Source organism: Phyllostomus hastatus, unplaced genomic scaffold (genome assembly GCF_019186645.2).
Source record: "Phyllostomus hastatus isolate PE091 unplaced genomic scaffold, TTU_PhHast_1.1 phas_contig_34, whole genome shotgun sequence".
NCBI classification, from domain to species: Eukaryota; Metazoa; Chordata; class Mammalia; order Chiroptera; family Phyllostomidae; genus Phyllostomus; species Phyllostomus hastatus.
The window spans coordinates 12,406,996-12,428,578 of NW_025333857.1; the positions used below are offsets into that span (position 1 = coordinate 12,406,996).

A 21,583-nucleotide genomic window follows, 5' to 3' on the forward strand; every position below is an offset into this window, starting at 1 on the left:
ATGTGGATAATTTGAATTTTGTAGCCAACAGCAGAAACTGTTTTCCTAACCACATTAGCAATCTGAATCAATTGAGTAGAAATGCACAGCAATAGAAATACAGTCTATTTAATAATACTTTAGAGTTAGTTTGAGCCCATTAGAAACCAAACTTTGACATTGATAATGTAAACAGAAATTTAATGCTTAGAAATTTAGCTTGTGGACTTCTTGCCCTTCCTTTCTCAAGGTCAAATTATTTAATAGTTTAAAACATTTAGCCCTGGCTGATGTGGCTCAGTGGATTGAGCACTGGCCTGTGAACTGAAGCATGGCCAGTTAAATTCCCAGTCAGGGCACATGCCTGGGTTGTGAGCCAGGTCCCCAGTTGGTGGCCTGCCATAGATAGGCTATTGGTGTTTCACTCCCACATTGATGTTTCTCTCCTTCTCTTCCTCCCTCCCTTCCCCTCTCTCTGAACATAAATAAAAGATTTTGAAAAATTTAATATAGCCCTGGTTCAGTTGGTTGGAGCATCATCTGGCAGATAGTCACAGCAAGGGTTCCATTCCTGGTCAAAGCACATACCTAGGTTGTGGGTGGGTGTGTAGACAAGGCAATGGATAGGTATTTCTCTCTCTCTCTCTCTCCTACTCCCTACCCTCTCCCTCTCTCCCTCTCCCTTCTCCTCCAGGCTCCCCCTTCTTCTCTTTTTAAAAGTAATGAAAAAAATGTCCTCAGGTGAAGATAAAAAAATTTTTTTAATAAATAAAAACACCCCTGACTGATGTGGCCCAGTGGATTGAGTGTGGGCCTGTGAACCAAAAGGCCACTGGTTCCATTCCCAGTCAGGGAACACGCCTGGATTGCAGGCCAGGTCCCAGCTGGGGACATACAAGAGGCAATTGATGTATGTATCTCTCACACACTGATGTTTCTTTCCCTCTCTTTCTCCCTTCTGTCCCCTCTCTCTAAAAGTAAACAAAATCTTTTAAATAAATAAATAAAAACATTTAATATAGACAAAAACTTTTAATGGATACATTTTGTTAACATTCATAGATTGAGAGTTTTTTCCTCTTTTCCTGGTTTTTTGCACCCATAGAAATGATTATGAAAGAAGCCAATATATCTCTTACATTTGATTGATGAGTTTTTCTTAATTGGCAATGTAGGATTTAAGAATTTCTTTAATTAGCTTCACTATTTTATTGTCCTATAGATTTACCATAGCTTTTCATTGCCTTTTTCCAGCCAAAATTTCATAGAATGAACTTGTACAATATGGTTTGGGCCTAATTTTTTGTCTTAAGGCAGCTATTCTTAGATTTGAAAGCCCTTGATTCAGCAGCCTTCTCAAATGCATTATGTCCCCAGGACTAAAATAAATTCATTTTAATTTTTAACATATAAATATCTGTCTAAAAAGTGGGGGGGAACCTGAAGAGCCCAATAACAACAATAATTGTCATATAGGCTCACCTGAAGCTACAGTATCATAGTTTCAGGTGAGCCTATATAGTTACAAGAAAGAAGAATCATTCAACCTTTTGCAGAAGAGAATATAGACATCTGATTGGGCATGGTCAGTACTCATTTCTGTGGAGCAGCAGTGGAAAAGAATTGAATGGAAATATTGGAATGTTTGTTAAAATAAGATTTTTTTGATGCCATCTTCAATGCTGCAGCATGCTGCATTTTTTCATCTTATTCCCTTCAAAAACTTCTAAACATTGCTTTTCACAGAATATTCAAAGACCTTTTATACTTTTTATACTTTTATACTTCTTTTTATGTTTTGTTCTACCCCATGTGTAACATAGTATTATGTATACCTCCAGCAGTCTAATCTGATTATTGAAATTATTTTTATAATTTCTTAATGTCTGAATTCCATACTATATTTAAGACCTATGAAAGCAGGGTTGACATATGTCACATATGTGTATTCACATGTCTTGTTTCTCTTCCAGATCCCCAGTATCTAGCAGAATAACCAATATACAATAGGCTCTTAGAAAATAATAGGAATGACTGAAATAAATCAGTCTGTTTATCCCCTGCTTTCTTCTACTCTGTCCTCTAGGCAAGTTACTTAATTCTCCTCATCTGTAAAGTGAGTAGAATGATATTTATAAGAACCAAAATCATTTATTAATTTGTAATAAGCTATAACTATCAAAAGACTAGTTCAGTAATCAATAAAGTACTTAGCATGTGATGGGCAGCCTCTCATTGTAGCATACAATGATCCCTCCCTCCTGGTTCATGCCCTTGTGCAATCCCCTTCCACTGAGTGTGGGGTAGACTTACTAACTGGTTTCTAACATAAGGAATACATCAAAAGTGATGAGGTTTCTCTATCAAGATAAGGTTATAAAAAAACACTGTGGCTCCAGTCTTGGATTCTCTCTCTCATCCTCTTGGATTGCTCACTCTAGGAGAAGCCAGCTACCATATTATCCAGAACCCTCTAAGTCAATTCAGAATTGGATCCTAGCCAAGTTGAGCCTTGTGATGACTATAGCCAAACACCTCAATTGCAGCCTCCTGACAAACTCTGAGCCAGAATCACCCAGTTAAGCTGCTCCTGGATTCTTTATTCACAGAAACCATGAGATAATAAAGTTTTCTTGTTTTCAGCTATAAAATTTTGGGGTCATATTTTACACAGCAATAGATAACTATAATACCTGGAAGATAGCAAGTTCTCATTAATGGTGGCTCTTCTTTTACTGAATATAACTGGGTTTAGCATATGATACTTCATATCCTATAATGCTGAGTTTAATGATAGTGTTTATAATTGCAATGAGAGAAGGTATCCAGGAAAAGACCAGCTTTACCAGATCTGTTATTTATAGACTATCTTTGCTCCAAGAGAATTTATTAAAATGTGTTTCAGATGATGTCTAAGATTTGCTTGAAAATAATACTATGGGAGGGTGAGTAAGTCGGGGTTTAGGTAAAATACATTTGGACAAAGCCCTGGCCAGGTAGTTCAGTTGGTTAGAGTGTTGTCCTGAATATACCAAGGTTGCAGGTTTGATCCCTAGTCAGGACACATACAGGAATCAACTAATGGATGAATAAGTGGAAAGACAAACTGATGTTTCTCTGCCTCTCTTTCTCTCTCTCTTCCTCTCTCTCTCTAAAATCAATAAATAAAAAATTTTAAACTGAAAAAAATAATAATTGGATATATGTTGAAGTAGAGTAATTGGTACTTCAAAGTTTTTTATGTTGTCCCATACTTTTTATGCCTTTAAAAGGTTTTCCACATTAAATAATTGTCTTAAGTATTTCATGGAATCATAAGTTTGGAGCTGAATGGACTCTTTACAGATCATCTATTCTAATTATTTAATTTGATAGATGGGGAATTTAAAACCTAGTAAAATTTATTGACTCACCTAGAATCTCCCAATCTCAGTTTTGGTGATATCATAGTTGACTTTTGTGAAACTACTAAATTCACAGCTTTTTATTTTCCCAAACAGACTAACTTGCTCTAGATTTCCTAAGACAGCTTCCAAGACATAAAAATCTGAGTCTGCTCTTCATTTCCACATGTTGTAGACTGGCAATTTATCTGGTTCCAGCTCTTCACTCATCAATTTTTGAAAACAGGGTTTGAAGGCCTGGTGCTTCACACCTGCGGGACCTCTTAGTTATATTTGTAGATAGAGTTTTAAATAATAATGACATCAACAAACCCTAAATCTTTTTTATTCGTATATCGGAAGTACTTTGTTTTATTCTCCACAGGGAGCATTACAACATTCTGCTCTTTATGCTTCACTCCAATATCTTATCTGCCTGGGCTCTATCTCACCATTATTAGAATGGGCTCCTCTAGAGTCTTTTGGAGTTAACTCAGAATATTCTTTATCAGCTGTCTTTTTTGAGCCTATAGTCCAAATATGGCTGAACTAGGAGTAGAAAGGACTGACACAAAGCTCTTGGTTTTCAGTCAGAGGAGAGTTAAATGATCCTGAGAAAAATGTCCTAACAGATCATAAAAAAGTATGGGGATTATCAGCAGGAGAAAAACAGAAAGAAATAATGGGTAGAGCAGTTGAACAGGAAAATACTCTATATGAATATGAGAAACAAGACCTGCTACCCATGACTGGCTTTTATGGGCTCCCTATGGTATTTTAAGTGGATGGCATAGTCCTCTTCTCTTAGCCTTTCCCCACTATTGGGGATCAGTGACTGTGCTAACTTGAACACCATTTTAGCACCAAACAACTCCAAATATGGCCATTCTGACTGGCACTTATCCATATCCATCCACCTAGATATGTTCCTAGTTTTCCAGTTCACAGAAATGCTGCTTTTTCTGACATACCTGCTTCCCTCATACTCCTTTTTGTGTACTTCAGCTTTGGTATTCCCACATCATAGAAAATCATCCTGACCATAGATCAAGAAATATATGCATCCTTTATTCCAAAGATTAATTTTTAAAAACATTGATTAAAAAGACAATAAAAAACAAGAAACTATAAGCATAAATGAAAATAGAAGTATAACAAACTCTTTTATATCCATCACCTAGTTTTAACTCATAATCTTGTTTCATATAACCCCATACCTACTTCCCTACTCCTCCCCAAGTATTTTCAAGCAAATGCTGACATTTCATTTCATCTATAAATATTTCAGCATGTATCTCTAAAAGATAAGGACTTTAAAAACAATAACTACAAGACTATTCTCACCATTTAAAAATTATTTTAATTAATATTTTATTAAATATTATCTTTTTAAAAACATTTCATTTATATATTTTTAGCGAGAGGGCAAAGGAGGGAGAAAGAAAGGGAGAGAAACATCAATGTGGGGTTGCCTCTCGCATGCCCCCCTAAGGGGGACTAGGCCCATAATAGAGGCATGTGCCCTGACTGTGACTCAAACCGGGGACCTTTTGGTTTGCAGGCTGGCACTCAATCCACTGAATCACAGCAGCCAGGGCTCTAGGTTCTTTTTCATTAAAAAATACTGCCCTGGCTGGTGTGGCTTAGTGAATTGAGTGCTGGCCTTCAAACCAAAAGGTCACCAGTTCAATTCCCAGTTAGGGCACGTGCCTGGATTGTAAGCCAGGTCCCTAGTTGGAGCTGTGCAAGAGGCAACCACACATTGATGTTTCCCTCCCCGACTTTTCCTTTCCCCTCTTTCTAAAAATAAATAAATAAATTCTTTTAAAAAGAACCTAGGAATATTGATATTGCATTATCTCTTATTCCTTCCCACTCCTCAAGGATCTATTGGGTACACCTGTTGCCTAGAGGATTTGAGTTTGCCATACACCTATTGGGTTTGCCAAAATGTTCATTTGTTTTTATTTCCCCATAAGATGGCTCCAGTAGTGCTTAGTTGTCTTTAACTTCATTCAAAACAATTTTGTTAGATTGTATTATGACAGCTGTCATATGAGTGTGATTTAAAAAAAAACTTATGAAAATTGGAGAACGTTTGTGCAGCCATTTTAATATTTAAAATAGAAGAAAGTAAGCAACATTTTCAGTGTATTATGCTTTATTATTTCAAGAAAGGTAAAAACACAAATGAAACAAAAAAAGATTTGTGCACTGTATGGAGATGGCACTGTGACTGATAGAATAGGTCAGAAGTGGTTTCTGAAGGTTTCTGCTAGATATTTCTCACTGGATGATGCTCCACAGTGGGGTAGACCATTTGAAGTTGACAATGTTCAAGAACAATGTTCAAGAACATTAATCGAGAACAATCAATGTCCTACCACACAGGAGATAGACAACATACTCAAAATATATAAATCAATAAAGTTATTGGTGAAAATGAAAAATGTATTGTATTTTACAGAAAAAAAAACATACAGACTTTTTGGCCAACCCAATAGGATGTTGCCATCTCAGTCCTAACTTTTTTCCAGCGTCCTCCATGCTTCAGAGAATATAGGATGGAGACTCTTCCCTTGAAGTTTTCACCTTTAAATATGGTTCCTTAATCAAATCAAAGATGCCATAATGTATAAGAATCAAGAGACTGCCTAAAAATCTCAAAAGTAGCCCTGGCTGGTGTGGCTCAGTGAATTGAGTGCTGGCCTGTGAACCAAAGGGTCACAGATTCAATTCCCAGTCAGGGCCCATGCCTGGGTTGCAGGCCAGGTCCTCAGTAGGCGGGGGGGGCGGTGAGAGGCAACCACACATTGATGCATCTCCCTCTCTTTCTTTTTCCCTTCCCCTCTCTCTAAAAATAAATAAATAAAATCTGTTTTAAAGAATCTCCAAAGTAATACTCAATTTCCAGCTTATATTCAATCTGAGTTCAATAGGCTAAGTGTTGTTTTACATGCCCTGGCAAAAAAATAAAAAAGAAAAAAGAATTTTGATCTGATGCTGATAACACTTTAATATCAGTTCAGAATTTCCTCTAGTTTTATAGTTTCACACAGAAAAGGATAAATGAACTAAATACTGGAAACTGTCTCTAGAAAGGATCAATAGAAAACAATGATTTCAACCTGTTTTTGTTGTTCCAGGTTTAACTTCTTCTTTATCCTTAAATGATGTTGTGCATCTCAGTGGTGTTTATGCTATCCATGTGTGTTGTTCACTTACAAATTTACCTTTCGGCTCCAAATTTCCTTAAGCTATTGCTTCAATTATCAAACTACATCCAGTGCCTGAATGGCGTCTCACAGTTTACATGTTCAAAATACAACTCAATTCCCTCCCAGCATTGCATCTCCCAAAACAACTATTTTTTTAGGCTACTGCATTTCATTACATGGAGCCACTCTATCTTCTGTCTTCCCAAATGATGTTCTCCCCAAAGGTGTGTCACGAAATGGGTGTTAGGGAGGACATCATTAAGCAAGATAGAGGAGATATGGAGAAGGAGACAACAATGGGAGAATTGCCCAGCACTTTCAGAGGCCACTGCCAGGGAGCACATAAGGGCCACTGCCTACAGATCATTGATTGCCATTCATCAGTGTTCATCATGAAGTCTTGTCAAATGAAGTGAAACGGTCACCTTAGCTGAGTGTCTAGTCATTGAAGGGTGGGGTCTTTGTATTGAAAGCAGCTTACATTTAGTTGTGGCTCTTCACCGAAAGAATATAAGCCTGTGTCCTGAGACTTGAACACCTAAACAATTGTCCTTTCTTAATTCAGGATATAGGCCAGGGGACCCTGACACCCAGAGGGGCAGTGGTAGTTCAGAGGGAAAGCCTTAGCACTAACACTTGGGTGGACTGGGTAGAGGTGAAACCATTGCCTTATGGAAAAAATATGTGTTAGATAAGCTATATTCGGAGATGACTTGTAGAGCTGTTGGCTATGAGTTCAAGGTTACCATATTAATGATATATATTAAATAAAGTATCTAAACAGAAGCACACATAAAAGGTTGTGTTAATCACTTGTCACAAATGCAAACATAGGCTGTCATGAAGCTAACCCTTTATTTTCCCTAGGTGCAATGGTTTAGTATTGCTAATTCAATGTTCCCTATCTCCCATATTTAAAACAGCACTCACATGATATAATTTTGCCCTATTTTAAAATTTTTCCATACTCTAGTCACTGGTATTTGCTATTTATATGTTTACTATTGATCTCCCCAGCCACCATAGAAGCTCCATAAGGGCAAGAACTTTATTTTATTCACTGTTTCACTGGTACTGAGACAGCAGTAGTAGTCAGTAAATAATTGTTGGTGAATCAAACAAATAATTAAGCAGCACTTTTAGAAGTCTGTCCTCACCAATTTTCAGTGTTCATGTTTCTGGTCATTGTTCCATCCCTGGAATTTCTTTTTTTTTCCTTTTTATTAATTTTTTTTTGGGGGGGGCGGAGAGAGACATCAGTTTGTTGTTCTACTTGTACATACACTCATTTGTTGCTTCTTGTATGTGCCCTGAAAGGAGATCAAACCACAGCCTTGCTGTATTTGGGACAATGCTCTAACAAACTGAGTTGACTGGCAAGGACTCTGTTCTTGGATTTCTAAATCCTAGAACCAGTAAATCCCAACTGGCCCCATCTCTCCACCCCTGCAGGTGTGCCTGAGCATACCTGGAATCTTTGAGACTCTTATCTGTATTTTTTCCTTGTGCAATCTGTGTAAGAAAGTTCTTTGAGTTGAATCCAGAGCAATAAATACAATTCTGAACAATTCTATAATAATTACCATTAACTGGTTAATGCCTAAAAGGTAATAAGTTTGTAATTTTTCACTTACTGTCTTGAGTAATACATTAATTCTCAATTTAATGGTTTATTTATTGATGCTTGCTACCTTCATTAAGAATTATTAAGACTTCTGGCCAAGATGAAGGCACGGATAGATACACTTTGCCTCCTCACACAACCAAAAGAAGGACAACAACAAATTTAAAAACAAAAAATAACCACAACTGCCAGAAAATTGAACTGTATGGAAGTCCAACAAACAAGTAGTTAAAAAAACAAACATTCATTCAGACCAGTAGGAGGGGTGGAGATGACCAGAAGTCAGGGTGGAGAGAACTTGAGGTAAGGTGGCGGCTGGAGGACCAGGGCAGGGAAGGTGGTGGCTGGAAGACTGGGCATTCCCACATTTATGTGTGAGGATAAACCAGGAGGAGCAACAGGGAAGCGAGATAGAGCAAGGAACCCAGGGTACCAGCACAGGGAAATAAAGCCTCAAAACCTCTGAATGAAAAACCTGTGGGGGTTGTAGCAGTGGAAGGAACTCCCAGTCTCAGAGGAGAGTGTATTGGAGAGACCCACAGGGTCCTAAAACATACACAAACCCACCCACATGGGAATCAGCACCAGAAGAGCCCAATTTGTTTGTGGGTAGCAGAGGAAGCCAGCGGAGAGCCCACATACAGCACCACAATGCAATGAAGTGGGTTGCTCCACCCTGGCAAACACCCAAGACTTTGCCCCTTAATGCCTAACAGGCACACTAATACCACCCCCCCCCCTCAAAATATGATCTAAATGAAAGAAAAGACCAAAGCTCCAGAAAAATTAGAACTAAGTGATGAAGAGATAGCCAACTTATCAGATGCACAGTTCAAAACACTGGTAATCAGGATGCTCACAGAATTGGTTGAGTATGGTCACAAAATAGAGGAAAGAGTGAAGGCTATACAAAGTGCAATAGAGGAAAATGTGCAGGAAACCAACAGTGAAGGGAAGGAAACCTGGATTCAAATCAATGGTTTGGACCAGAAGGAAGAAATAAACATTCAACCAAAACAGAATGAAGAAAGAAGAATTTTAAAAAATGAGAAGAGGCTTAGGAACCTCTGTAACAACTTTAAACACTCCAACATCTGAATCATAGGGGTGCCAGAAGGAGAAGAGGAAGAGCAAGAAATTGAAAACTTATTTGAAAAAATAATGAAGGAAAGCTTTCCCTATCTGGCAAAGGAAATAGATTTCCAGGAAGTCCAGGAAGCTCAGAGAGTCCCAAAGAAGTTGGACCCAAAGAAGAACACACCAAGGCACGTCATAATTACATTAGCCAAGATTAAAGATAAGGAGAGAATCTTAAAAGAAGCAAGAGGAAAGGAGACAGTTACTCAAAAAGGAGTTCCCATTAGACTATCAGCTGATTTCTCAAAAGAAATCTTGCAGGCAAGAAGGGGCTGGAAAGAAGTATTTAAAGTCAGGAGAGCAAGGACTTACATCCAAGATTACTCTATCCAGCAAAGCTATCATTTATAATGGAAGGGCAGATAAAGTGCTTCCCAGACAAGGTCAAGTTAAAGGAGTGCATCATCACCAAGCCCTTATTATATGAAATGTTAAAGGGACTAATCTAAGAAGAAGAAGATCAAAACTATGAACAGTAGAATGACAACAAACTCACAACTATCAAGAACCGAATCTAAAAATAACAAAAACAGGATTGAGCTCGGGCTGCGAACCAAAGTGTTGCAGGTTCGATTCCCAGTCAGGGTACATGCCTGGGTTGCAGGCCATGACCCCCAGCAACCGCGCACATTGATGTTTCTCTCTCTCTCTCTTTCTCCCTCCCTTCCCTCTCTAAAAATAAATAAATAAAATATTTTTAAAAAATAAATAAAAATAACAAAAACAAAAACTAAGTAAGCAAACAACTGGAACAGGAACAAATTCACAGAATGGAGATCACATGGAGGGTTATCAGTGATGAGGGGTAGGAGGGAGAATGGGGGGAAAGGTACAGGGAATAAGAAGCATAATTTGTAGGCACAAAATAGACAGAGGGAGGTTAAGAGTAGTATAGGAAATGGAGAAACCAAATAACTTATATGTACAACCCATCAACATGAACTAAGGGGGTGGAATGCTTGTGGAAGGGGTGGTGCAGGGCAGAGAGGGAGAAAGCAGAAGAAAAAATGGGACAACTATAATAGCATAATCAATAAAATATACTTAAATTTTTAAAAAATATCATTAGTTGTAATTTACATAACAGAGGAATATTCATTAATCCTGACAAATGTGTTTTTTACATATAAGAAAATCCTCAATTTGTTCTTCTGATTACAGATCATTGATTTTTTAGGCCTAGTCATGTAGTACATGCAAACTGCTATCCAACAAAAACAAAAAACCTAATATCATCAACAGTATTGTAACATAGCTTTTTGCCTTTATAGTATTATCCAACAGTATAATACCTAAAGCACCTTTAATAACACTATTCTAATTTATTTTATTTGGATTTATATATCTCTCAGTGTTTTGGTGTTTAAAGTTACTTTTCTCTTGCAGGTTATTATTGATAGTTCCAGATCTTTTTTTTAAGATTTAATTTATTTTTTAGAGAGAGAGGAAGGGAAGGAAAGAGAGAGGGAGAGAAACATCCATGTGTGGTTGCCTCTCACATGGCCCCCACTGGGGACCAGGCCCAAAACCCAGGCATGTGCCCTGACTGGGAATCAACCAGCAACCTTTTGGTTTGCAGGTCCATGCTCAACCCACTGAGCTACACCAGCCAGAGCCAGGTTATTAAATACAGACAAAAATTGTAACATGCATGATGGATTCTTTAAATTTTTCTCTAAGTTGGTTTCAGTTAGTCTAAAAAGTGTTCTTCCTACCAAGTAAATTGCAAGTAGTATGCTGAATAAATTTCATTTCAAAAGTAGGGGAGGGACCAAAAAAAAGCCCCCAAATTATCTTCCAGAGGGTGGGCCCCTTGTAGTATAGGCTTCCCCCACTAGGTGAGTGTTCTAGGAACCCATCTGTATCATCTGTATCAGTGTGCCAGCTGGGTCGTGAAAGGCTGCATTTAGCTTCAGGGAATTTTTTTTTAAGACTCTTTCAATGCATTTGGCTGTTTTATGATAGGTGATTTACAAGCACACCTGTCCACACCGTGCTGAGGATTCAGCAGTTTTTGACCAAAAAACAGCGTGACCCTCGTGCCTCACCATTCCTATTCACCTGATCTCACCCTGAGCAATGTTTTATTTTTGTTTCCACAAATGAAAAAAAAAGTCCTGAAAGGGAAACATTTCGCCAATGTGGAAGAGGTGAAACCAAAAAAAAAAAAAAAAAAGAAAAGAAAAATGGGCTCGGGCTGCAAACCAAAGCATCGCAGGTTCGATTCCCAGTCAGGGCACATGCCTGGGTTGCAGGCCATGGCCCCCAGCAACCACACATTGATATCTCTCTCTCTCTCTCTCTCTCTCTCTCTCTCTCTCTCTCTCTGTCCCTCCCTTCCCTTTCTAAAAAAATAAATAAATAAAATATTTTTAAAAAATGGGAGAAGCACTAAAACGCAACAAAACTTAAAACACAGTTCAAAAACTCTTTTAAGCAATGGGAAAAACATCTCATAGGTGCATTACATCAAATGGAGAAATCTTTGAGGGTAACTGAAGTTTAAACATGTAAGAATAAATATAAATTTTTATAAATAAATCGTGATTTTTAGGGGGTATATATATATATATAGTTTGTACAGAAAAAGCCTAGCCATTGTTAATATAACAAGAATGGTTTCTACCACATCAGTGTAACCTGGCAGCTAAGGAGAGTGGACTGGAATGCGCATGTGTGAACAAATATGACTTCACTGTACTAGTCAGTAGGGTTGGTAGACACCATTCAGTAAGCACGTGAACTGTGTGGCCATCACATTCAAAACAACTGCACGAGTAGAACGATGAATCTGCATCAAATTTTGCATGAAGCTTGAACATTCCTCTGCAGAAACTATTTTGATGATTCAGAAGGCCATTACTATGGGCAACTGGAGACTGACTGCTTTATCACAACAATGTGCCAGCTCATGCATCACGTCTCATACAGTTTTTTGGCAAAATATCAAATCACCCAGGTGACTCAACTCCCCTATACCTCAGATTTAGTGCCCTGTGACTTTTGGTTTTCCCCAAAACTAAAATCACCTTTGAAAGGGAAGAGATTTCAGACCACAATGAGATTCAGGAAAATACAACAAGGAAACTGATGGTGATTGGGAGAACTGTGTGAGGTCCCAAGGTGCCTGCTTTGAAGGGGCCTGAGGCATCATTGGTCTATGTACAATGTTTCCTGTATCTTCTTCAATAAATGTCTCTATTTTTCATAGAATGTGGCTGTATACTTTATAAATACATATATAATTTATAATAAGATAATGTTGGAAAAGATGGATTTTTATTGTTGTTTTGAGACTCATACCACAGCAAAATAAATTGTAATTGATTAAAGTTGTAAATGTCAAAAAATAAAGCTATAAAAATGCTAAAATAAAATAAAAAATAACAATATAATGTTGGCACAAGAAAGATTTTTCTAGGTTTGATACCAAAGATAAAATCCATACAGGAAAAAATATGACCACACACAAATTAAAATGTATTTCATTTTTATTGATTAGCCCATATTCATTATTAATTCATTGTACATTAATATGAAAACATCAAACAATACAGTTATATAAAAAATAATTAGTGTCTCCTTACTTTCTTCAATTCCTCACTCCATAGATAACTATTGCTAATAATTTATTCATATATTTCTAGATCTTTTCTAGTATATATGTACACATATAGTGTGTATACCTAAATATATAACCTTTTCAAAATAAGTATCATTCTAAGTGATATTTTTGGCACCTAGCTTTTCTTTCTCAATAGTAAATCATGGACATTTTTCCTTGTCAGCACATATAGAGCTACTTTACTTTTTCTAACATTAGCCATGTATATTCTATTACATGATGCAAGTATAATACATTTAGTCAGTCACTTATTTATGAATATTTTAGATTTTTCCAGCTTGAGAGACTTTATTACAGAGAAAGTTATGATAATTATATGAAGTTTTACTACTAGTAATATATGTAAATGGCTCTTTCAAATCAATAATAAAAATACAAACAGCATATTTACATAAGAAATTACATAAATGATGATATTACTTGGGAAAAATGGACAATAACATGAAAGATAATTTGGATGAAATACAAATAAATATATGCAAATATTTAGCCAATGAATATATGCATTTATATTGATAGAGATAAAAAAGCCAAAATAATGAGATCTGCCTTTCACCCAGCAGATCAGCAAAGAGAGGTAAAAAAAAAAAAGAATGATGAAAAGAGGAAGTTTTGGTGTTGCAGAATAAAAGCACTTTTAAAAACTAAGCTAGAATAGTTAATTCATATGTACTTTCTGCAGTACAGTATGTTTATTAAATGTCATGAAATGATCCATAGCTTTTTTAAAAAGGTTGTGTTAGCCCTGGCTGGTGTGGCTCAGTGGATTGAGCGGTGGACTGCAAAGCAGAGGGTCATCAGTTCAATTCCCAATCAGGGCACATGCCTGTGTTTTGGGCCAGGCCTCCCAGTGGGGGGCACACAAGAGGCAACCACACATTGATGTTTTTCTCCCTCCCTCTCTCCCTTCCTTCCCTCTCTCTAAAACTAAATAGTAATACAATCTTTAAAAAATTTTAAAAAATGAAGATTGTATTACTATTTAGCTTTAGAGTGAGGGAAAGGGAGGGAGAAAGAAAGGGAGAGAAACATCAATGTATGAGACATACATTGATCAGTTGCCTTTTACATGCCCCAAACTGGGGCCCTGGCCCGCAACTCAGGCATGTGTCCTGACCAGGAGTCAAACTGACAACCTCTTGGTTCACAGGCCAGCGTCCAACCACTGAGCCACACCAGCCAGGGCTATGCATAGCTTTTTATCCAATGCATTCCTCTGTAGAAATTTTAACTAAAACATAAGTAAGATTACATCTTAGTTAATTTATAGTTAAGATCATTTTGTGATTGTTTAAATCCTATAAAATATTTGCACACCATCTTCTGGCTTGTCTGTGGTGGATGTTTTCAGAGCATCAGGCTTACAAACTGTGCACTCCACAGTCTCTTGTGAAAGCCTGAGCTAGTTAGGTAGCTTTCTCCCTTTGTCTCATAACCATGTCCACCAAAGGGAATGCTAATTCACCAACTATTCACTTTAACAGATGCAAGAATAAGGCAAAAGATAGTTTGGACATGAGGCGGTGCTGAATACAAGTTAAGCTGAAGCTGAGAAGAGCTAGGAATGACCAGATGCTGAAAAGGAGAAATTAAGTTCATTTCCTGATGATGCTACTTATCTGCTGAAGAGAAAGGAAAAAAAAAAAAAAACTAACCCACCACAACTAGGGCACTGTAAATTGGTCTGTTGAGGACATTGCCATAGGCATACATGGCAACAATTTGGAAAGCCAGCTCCAAGCTACTCAAGCTATTAGGGAACTACTTCCTAGGGAAAAATCAGACACCCATAGGCAACATAATCTAGGCAGGTTTGATTCCAAAATCTGTGTCCTTCTTGGACAGAACTGATTGTAGTTTCATTCGGTTCGAGTCTGCTTGAGCCCTCACTAACTTTGCTTCCTAGACATCAGAACAGACCAAGGCTGTAGTACATGCAGATGTTATCCCAGCATTCATTTCTCTGTTGACATCTCCCCATGCTCATATCAGTGAAAAAGCCACATGAGCTCTGCTGGTGATGGTTCAGTTTTCCAAGACTTGATTATCACATGTGGTGCGGTTGACCCACTCTTGGCTCTTCATGCAATTCCGGATATATCACCTTTAGCATGTGGTTACTTACATAACCTTACCTGGACACATTCAAACCTTTGTTGCAACAAGAAATGTACAACCCTGTTAGATACTATTGAACAAATTCTTCCTACTTACTTTATTGATGGTCTAAATGAATGGATTGAAATGGTCATGAAAACAGGAGTTGTACCCCAACTTATGAGGTTCCCAGGAGCTACTGAATTGCCAATTGTGACTCCTGTGCCAAGAGCCGTAAGAAATATTGTTACTGAAACAAATGAATAGAAGCATTTGCTGTTTTTCCAAGCCTGCTAACGAACTCCAGAAGGAAACTATGTAGACAATGTGAAACATCACAGCTGGCTGCCAGGACCCTATGCAGAAAGTTGTGAATCATGAATTAGTCCCATTCCTCACTGGCGATCTTCCTAAGGCAGGCTTTAAGATTCAAAACAAAGCTGCATGTGCTCTGACCAACTATACAAGTGATGGAACAGTTGCAGAGATTGTATATGTTGTTCATTGTGACATACTAGAACCATTGATGAATATCTTAACTGTGAAAGATGTCAGAACTATTTGGTTATTCTGATGCCATTTCAAATATCTTTCAGGCTGCTGAGAAATTGGGTGAAACTGAGAAACAGTATAATGATTGAAGAATGTGGAGGTTTGAACAAAACTGAAGCTCTACAAAACCATGAAAATGAGTCTGTATATGAAGCTTCAAGAGGAAGATCAAAATGTGCCAGAAACTACCTCTGAAGACTATACATTCCAAGTTCATGATGGCACTCCTGGTACCTTTACTGAGGAAAAAAGTTGTTTGTTGTATACTATGCTTGATATAAGTTTGTCTTACTGTTTTTCTGCTAAGAACTCTTTTTAAATGTGGTTGGTTATTGTAGCACTTTTTATAATAAGACTATACTGGAACAGTTCCAAACTATACATACTATCTGAAGCTTGACCTCTCTCAATGTGTTTCTTATTTCTATGTGGAATTTCACATCTTGCAGTGGCCTGCATAAAGATTAAATTCTGCCCTTAAAAAATAAAATAGCAGCCGTGGCTGGTGTAGCTCAGTGGATTGAATGCCGGCCTGTGAAACAAAGGGTCACCAGGTCAATTCCCTGTCAAGGCACATGCCTGGGTTGCAGTCCAGGTCCCCAGTTGGGGGCATGCAAGAGGTAACTACACACTGATGTTTCTCTCCCTCTCTTTCTCCTTCCCTTCCCCCCCTTTCTAAAAAAATAAATAAATAAAATCTTTAAAAATTAGCAAATATTTAACAACTGAATTTTAGGACATCTGTGAGATGGACTGCTATGCATCATATTAAGATGGATGTTGAAAGTATTTTTTTATGTGGAAAAATGCAGGCTAAAAAATGATATGCACAGATAATTGCTTTTTAAATTACTGTGAATGTTCATATGCCTACATATATTTATAGAAAAATACTGCCACTAAGATTGGTGAGATAATGGAGACTTTATTTTCTATAATTTGCTTAATTGTATTTCCAATGCACACATATTACAATAATCTAATAAAAGCTTTTATAAAATGTTTAATAAAGAGTATGCATTGGTATAAGTTTAAAAATAAGTCAATGTATCAGAAATAGACTGTGAAGGAAACAAAAGCAAACAGAGGAAAGCTGGATTGCTGCTGGTAATGAAGCTTTGCTCTCTGTTTAGGAAAACAGCAAATGACTCCCTGTGGACTGGAGCTTTCTGTGTCAATAAAAGGATGTGTCTTTGTGACTATCATTTTTTCTTTATTCTTAAGCCAAGTGGAAAAAGAACAAAGCAGTTAGAAGAAACTGATAAGGATCTTTAACAGATCTGGGAGTGGGGGGAGTGGGGAGGAGAACTAAGAAAACTAAACCTCAGTTAACTCGTGAAGTAATTTTCTGTGGCAAGAACAGTCTAGACTTGATGAAACTAGAGAGAAATCTCATTGAGCTCTTATTATCAGAGGAGTTTTGAGACTAGATTGGCCTGAAGTGTGGGGACCATCTTGGCAGAAGTCCTTTTATAAAACTTACATTTAGGGTCAATTACAAAGAAACCTTCCTACTCAGTATAAGCATAAAACCAAAATGTGATATATTTTGAAATGTGGTAAAGTATTATATTTTAACCTGTGTGTATGTTTTCAATAAAATTTTTCCTGATAGATATTGTATCTAAATACAGTGTTTAGCAATAGCCCTATATATATTTTTATATTAGAGAGAAGAGGAATGTAAAAGTGTGTTAACCTACCTCTTTATTAACCATTCCTGCTCCTGAAGTCCAGTTGTTTGGACAACATGACTCTAATCAAGATAACACCAAATATAATTTTTAAAAATATTTTATTTATTTTCAGAGAGAGGGGAAGGGAGGGAGAAAGAGAGGGAGAGAAACATCAATGTGTGGTTGCCTCTCGTGTGTGCCCCCTACTAGGGACTTGACCTGCAACCCAGGCATGTGCCCCGATTGGGAATTGAACTGGTGACCCTTTGGTTCACAGGCTGGCACTCAATCTACTGAACCACATCAGCCAGGGTGCACCTAACAACATTTATAGCTATTAAGCCCAAAGGAACAAACAATGACCAGGAGGCTGAATTTCAAATCTAAAGCTGTAGTGAAACTTCAAACCGAGCAAAACTATTAAGCCCATGTAATGACTTTGCAAGATTGGGCTATTATTTTTAGATTTTTGGCAACAGCTTGTTACAGCATACAAACAATAGTTCTTTGATAAATCTACAAGTGATGACCTTTAAAGTGAGTCACACAATCTTTTCTACCTAAGACATCACAACTGAAAACATTCTTAGGACCCCCTCTCAATATAACAATTTAAACAAATATAAGGTGTATTAATTTATTTGCTTAATATTATTTGCTAAATGCCTATACTGTCTGACTTAATCCATAACACAGTATATAGTCAGAATTCAAGGCTGGCTGCCAGCTATGAACCTTTGGTCTCATGAAGGACAAATTGACCTTGTTCCCCTCAAAGCTTACCAGATCCACTCATGTAGGTGACTATTTATATTTTTAGCCCTCTTTAGAAAAATGTAGAGGAGCTTACTATTGGATAGCAGTTCTCCTGTACTTTCTTAGTATTCTAAATCTTACTGGTGGCCTTTTCTGCCATGACACTGATTTGTGAACTCAGCTTTGGGTTCTGATTTTAGTTTATTTGGTTTCTCATATTTTGGACCCTATCTTTGACATCTTTCTTAGCTTTTGTTCCATCCTGAGCTTGTGTCTCAGTTAAAATTCCTGAATTTGACACCCCCTAAGCTCCAGCCATACACTTTTTAAACTGAGATACTAGTGCCTATGTCCTAGAGACTGAAACCCCCAGTGAAATATTTACTCAGCTAGGAAATTATCTTTCTTAGTCTCTAGATATTATCTTTAGATGTTATCTGTTCCGAGGTAGAGGGTCCTCACATACAAACCAAAAGGTGTCAATTAAAAAAGAAAACATTGTGTAAGAGCTGTCTGTTTTTACAGACTTTCCCCCATAAGAGGACAAAAAGAACCTGCTAGACTAGTTGCCATCACTCAGTTAGAACAGACATCCATGTGATACACATTGGAGACTTATCTTTCATTTAATCCTCAGCTCATTTCCTGCCCAGATACTGGCACAACCGTCTCAATAGTTTTCTGGTTCATGGATAGTTTATTAGAATAAAATACTTTTCTTATACATTAGTTCTGTTCTGATGTGGTTTCACTGCGAAAACCCTTCTGATTCTGTCACCACCCATCAGTCCAGGTAAATTTATGTCTGTGAACATGTGAATGCATGAGGTATCAGGCATGTGCTTACTTAGCGTGAATTTAGCTAAATACCTTCATCTTATAGTGAGTATATGAATTTGATCCCAATCTATTTGAATTATAGTGTTCAATTATTTACACCCACATCATGGCCTTAGAGTTGTTTGGGTTACTTAATAACTGAATATGAGAGTATCACTATAATGCTATGTTTTTAGAATGCAAATGCTTTGTTCGGTACAATTTGAGAAAACCTTAACCCCAATAAGTTTCCCATCAGCATGCCACAATGCCTGAAGTTCCACTATTAGGGATTCATAGATTTGTGTCTTCAAAGGAATTCAAGAAACATAATAAAATGTTTTAGTGTTTGAACATGTGTATGCACATGGGTGTATGCTCTTGTGTATTTAAAAATGTTAACAATTATGTGGAGATAGTGGGATTTTTATTTTTATTTTCTTTATGTTTCCATATTTTTCAAAAATTTCTGCAATGAATACATACACTTTTATTATCAGTAAAAAAATGCTATAAAAAATTTATATGTCCAAGAATAGTAAAAGCTAAAGCTGTTGTCAGCAGGTAGTACCTTATTGAATATGTATTTTTCAAACCTTTTACATTAATGCCAGGTAACTAGAAGCCAAAATCCTTTCAAAATATGTATAAGATCACCAAAGGGAATAACTGTTAATGTTCTTGTTCTTAAGCAGAACACACCTTATTATAACACATGTTCACATAACACATTCTTTTTTATGTATCAAATGTTACGCTAAAATAAATTTTTAAGGTTTTAGTTATTTATTTTTAGAGAGAGGGGAAGGGAGGGAGAAAGAGAGGGGGAGGAACATCAATGTTTGCGAGAAACATCAATTGGTTGCCGCCTCCTGTGTACACCCCAACCAGGGACCAGCCTGAAACTCAGGCATGTGCCCTGACCAGGAATGGAACCAGCAACCCTTTGCTTTATGGGATGACCCTCAACAAACTGAGCTATGAGCTAAGTTGGTTTTAAATATTTTTTAAATTGAAGTCCTGGTGCTCCTCTTTCTGATACCATCTTGGTTCTGCATTCCCTGAACAAAATGCCAGGTGAAGCCATAGAAACCCTTCCTCCTGCAGAGCAGGAGTTGCCACAGCCCCAGGATGAAACATTGTCTGGAACAGAATCTGACAGTGACGAATCAGTACCAGGCAACCACACAACAACCCCAGCTGGCGGCAGCAGCTCAAATTGATGAAGAATCAATCAGTAAAGCCAAACAGAGCCTAGTGAAAAGAAGGCATGGGAGGCTACATCCAAACAGGGTCTTTGACAGGTTACAGGGGTTACTAAGGTTACTATCAGGAAATCTAAGAATATCCTCTTTGTCATCACAAAACCAGATGTCTACAAGAGTCCAGCTTCAGATACCTGCATAGTTTTGTGGGAAGCCAGGATCAAGGATTTATCTCAGCAAGCACAGCTAGTAGATTCTGAGAAACTGAAAGTTCAAGGTGAAGTGTCTCCAACATTCAAGAAAACACACAGACTCCAACTATACAAGAGGAGGGTGAAGGGAAATAGGTTGATGAAATAGATGTGGAAGTTAAGGACTTACAACTGGTCATGTCACAAGCAAATGTGTCCAGAGCACAGGCAGTCCTAGCCCTAAAGAACAAGAGTAATGATATTATAAGGCTATTATGGAATTAACAACATAACCATCTAAAAACAAGGACTTTTTTGGTGTTTCAAAAGTGTAACTATAGCCCTGACTGGTGTGGCTCAGTGGATTGATTGCTGGCCTGGGAACCAAAGGGTTGCTGGTTTGATCCCCAGTCTAGTGCACATGCCTGGGTTGCAGGCCAGGTCCCAGTGGTGGGCTTCTCTCTTTCTTTCTCCCCTCCTTTCTCTAAAATAAATAAATAAATTTTGTTTTTTAAAAAGAGAGTAACTTCAGTTAACTGCACCGTTTCTATTATAAACAAAGTTATGCCTTCTATGACTTCTTGTGGAATAAAAAAAATCCTGAGGGAGTTGTAGCCAAGATGGAGGAGTAGGTAGAAATGCTTCATTTCCTAGCACAACCAAAAGAAGGATAACAACCAACTTAAAAACAAAAAACAACCAGAACTGCCTGAATGATTGCCTGCATGGGAAGTCTGACAACCAAGGAGATAAAGAAATGTTCATCCAGACTGGTAGGAGGGGGCTTGTAGGAGAGGTGGAGATAGCAGCCAGGGTGGTGGACATTCAGTCCCACCATTCTTGTGTGCTGATAGCCAAGAATAACAACTGTAGAGCAAGACAGGCCACGGAATCCAGGGTTTCAGCATGGGAAACTAAAGACTTGAAACTCCCAGTCTCACAGGAGAGTTTGTTGGAGAGACCCACAGGATCCTAGAACATATAAAAACCCACCCACTTGGGAAACAGCACCTGAAAGGACACAATCTGCTTGTGGGAAGCTAGAGAAGTGACAGAAAGTGGGGTGAGAGCCGAGCAAGTGATATTGTTCCCTATCTGACCCCTCCCCGACATATAGCACCACAACATAACAAAGCAGGTTGCCCCACCCTTGGCAAATACCTAAGGCTCTGCCCCTTACGATAGGTACACTGAGACAAAGAGATATGGCTCAATGAAACAACAGGTCAAAACTCCAGAAAAAGAACTAAGCAACAAGGAGATAGACAACCTTTCTGATGCAGAGTTCAAAACACTGGTAATCAGGATGTTCACAGAAATG

General features: G+C 37.7%; 2 pseudogenes; both read left to right on the forward strand.

The window, feature by feature from the left end:
• The first annotated feature begins 14,403 nt into the window (after positions 1-14,403).
• LOC123819869 lies at positions 14,404-15,934 on the forward strand (annotated as a pseudogene).
• A 4,002-nt stretch (positions 15,935-19,936) lies between these two features.
• LOC123820090 lies at positions 19,937-20,500 on the forward strand (annotated as a pseudogene).
• Positions 20,501-21,583: the final 1,083 nt, after the last annotated feature.